Below are 3,421 nucleotides of genomic sequence, written 5' to 3' on the forward strand. Positions count from 1 at the left end.
AATCTTAAACCTCGACAGATAGTAGTTGTCGAGTAGCTGTCGAGAAGGTATCGAGCACACCGAATGAAGAACAGCTTCCTTAAGCTCGATAGATGCAGCTGTCGAGCTTTAATGACTTTGCACTCTGAACTTGTTTTTGTGAACAGACTTGAAAGCTTCAATACTTGATCTTGAAATAAGGTTTCTTTAAGTATTTAAAACATCCTAAATCTACCCAAATCCAAGTAAAGTGCGTTTTGTCAAAGGATAAGCCAATTACATAAAATCATGACATATGTTCTTAACATGTGAAATACATATGTCCTAACACATAAAATACAAAGCTGAATAGAACAAGAATGATTCCTTCTTGCTCAAACCGTGGTTTTTCATCCATTTTTTACGGTTTTCCACGTACATCTTGTGTCAACTTTACATTTTTGCAATCACTTTCTTCTTTTCTAGACTTTGTGATGTCAAAGCTTCGTATGAATTTTAGTTAAGTTATAAAATAAATATTGTTAAGACTATCAATAGATGTGTTGTGTGTGGATCCCTAAATCTGAGTGCCTTAATATATTGTTATTCTCTCAATTTAAATTAACTTTACTAAACCATAAAAAATCTCTTCAATTAAAATTTATTATTTTAGTTTTATTCTTTTGTGCTTTGCTAAGCAATTCTCTTTTCCCTGTGGATTCAACCTCGGACTTACCGAGTTATTACTTCATGACAATCCTGCACTTGAGGGCATTATTTAAGTCGCAACGAGTTTTTAGTGCCGTTGCTGGGAATTAGCCGATTAGAGAAGTGTTCCACTTCATTTGGAGAGGTTTTCGGCATTAAATTTCTTCACATATTTGGTAATATCTCTCCAACTCTTTTCTTTTTAAGTAGTTTAGTTTTCCTTTAGAGTTTTTTTTTTTTTTTTAAATTTATTTATTTATTTATTTTTTAATTTTTTAATTTTTTTTATTGTTAAAGGTATTTCTTCTCTTCTCTTTTCTTTTTCTTTCTTGCTTTGCTATTGAGTCTAATAATTTGGTTAGAATTGAGTCTAATAATTTGTTTGTCAATTTATCTGATTCATTCACATATTCTCACACACTTGATATCATGGTGGACTTAGAGAGTAATCATGGTGATGAGAATACTTTAAATAACGAAAACTTTCATGCTCATCAACCCATTAGAACTCTCAGGGATTATTATAGTGCACCATCATGCATCATTTTTCCAACTAATGCAAATAATTTTAATTTTAAGCCCGATATGATTTCATTACTTCCTAAATTTCATGGCTTAGATTTTGAAAATCCTTACCTACACTTTAAGGAATTTGAGGAGGTATGTTTTACCTTCCATGACCAATCATGCAATGAAGAGACCTCTAGGTTGAAGTTGTTCCCTTTTTCTCTTAAAGACAAGGCAAAAACTTGGCTCAATTCTTTGAGACCTAGGTTAATTGGTACTTGGCAAGAGATGCAAACTGAGTTTTTAAAGAATTTTTTTCCAATTCATGGGACTAACACACTTAAAAGACAAATAATGAATTTTTAGCAAAAAGATAATGAGACATTTTATCAATGTTGGGAAAGATTTAAAGATTTTCTTAATGCTTGTCCACATCATGGCTAAGGAACTTGGCATATAATTGGAGAAGTGGGGTCTTAAAATTATCTTTTGGCAATATGACCCGCAAGCTTAATATTTTTAATACTTGTAAGCAAACTAGGGATGAAGAGGATGTGCATGAAATTAACTTGATTGAAACAATTGTTCAAGACTAAACATTAGAAACTTGTTTAGTCAATTCATGTGATTTTAACTTTGATGAGAATTCCGAAATTGCATACATTCATTGTCTCTTGGAATTTGCATAGGAATTAGAAGCGAGCAATTGGAAATTGAAATATGAGGAGTTGTCACCTTGTGAGATAAAGTTGTTGCCATCTAGTGAGTAAGTAACTAAATGGGAGTTGAAGCCTTGGCCAAATGATCTCAAGTATGCTTTTTCTAGGAACCGATAAGACTTTTCCTATGGTAATATTTTCTAAACTTGACTCCTTGCAAGAATGTAAGTTAGTAAATGTTTTTAGTAAACATAAGGTTGTCATAGGAAGGAACATGGCTAACACAAAAGGACTTAGTCCATTGGTTTGTACTCATAGGATTTATTTAAGGGACAATTGATAGGTCAAGAATGTATTGACCCCTTTGGTAACTCAATCAATTAATTAGCCAAGTGAATTAATTAGATTCAATTACATGAAATAAGTGTGGTAGCACAAAAAAATCACTAACTAAGTTAAATGCAGCGGAAGATAAATTTGACATGAGTGATTTGTTTATGAATGGGAAAACTACCGAGGCAAAACCCTACTGGGTGAATTTAAGGTCACTACTCCTGAGAATCCACTATTATCAAAATAAGCAGTTACAAGTAAAAGGAATCCTAGTACCTAATACCAACCTACATTGAACCCTTACCCCAATATCCAATTGGACTTGTAATGTAGCGGCAATCTCTCATTTCAATGCACGGTTTCCAGTACGTGACTAATCAATGATGCACGGATCTGAGTATGTGACTAACACACCAACTTGAAAAAGATGTTGACTGCAAAGTTCTTTAGTTCATCCAATAATGAAGATCAAGAAGCACCTTGGTTATAAAACCTTTGGCACAAAAACGCAGTAGCTTCTAGAAAGAATATGACGAACTAAGGCAACTTGTCTCCAGTTACAATAGACATGTATAATCACTTTGCATCATCTATGACGGCCTTTAAAATAATCCTTATACCACATTTTGTACCCTTTATGACTCGGGCCCCCGTTCCCCAATGATACTCAAACTCAAAGGCCTAAGGCCAGTTTAGAGCCCAATAAGATATTAAAATGACTTGAGGAGTGTTAAAATGGAAAATATAACATTTTAAATGAGCAAAATATATTTTTGGATAATTAAATGACCAAAGTAGCTTTCGGTCTGCGTACGTGAGTCACGACTTGCGTACGCAAGTTAAAGCATGCGTATGTAGGCACATTCTTGCGTATGGAGCTAGGATTTCAAAAATAGAAGAAAGACAAGTTTTCTGCAATAATGACTGAGGTTTGGAACGAATCCCACATCGTTTGGGAGTCATTCCAAACCCCATTTTTTCAATTATAAAAAGTCTTACATGGTACATTTTCAAAAAACACAAAAATCCCACAGGAAAACCTAAGATTCACTAGAAATTAGTGAATCAAAAGGGAGTTTTTCACAAAACACCCTCAAGTCTCTTTTATTTGATTGAGATCTTTTTGACCCTAATCCTTTGAGTTTAAGATTACTAATCACTATTTTATTGAATTATGATCTGAGCTTGATTGAGAGAGAGAAGAAACAAGACCAAGAGGCACAAAACCCACCATCAAACCCAGACCACCATCGAAC

General features: G+C 33.7%; 1 non-coding gene across 1 annotated transcript; it reads right to left on the reverse strand.

Moving 5' to 3' along the window:
- Nucleotides 1–1,509: 1,509 nt before the first annotated feature.
- On the reverse strand, nucleotides 1,510–1,616 carry LOC126716285 (small nucleolar RNA R71). Its single transcript, XR_007652088.1, has one exon. It is a non-coding gene; the product is annotated as a small nucleolar RNA R71 (small nucleolar RNA).
- Between the last annotated feature and the right edge of the window lie 1,805 nt (nucleotides 1,617–3,421).

This window comes from Quercus robur, chromosome 2 (genome assembly GCF_932294415.1).
Source record: "Quercus robur chromosome 2, dhQueRobu3.1, whole genome shotgun sequence".
NCBI lineage: Eukaryota > Viridiplantae > Streptophyta > Magnoliopsida > Fagales > Fagaceae > Quercus > Quercus robur.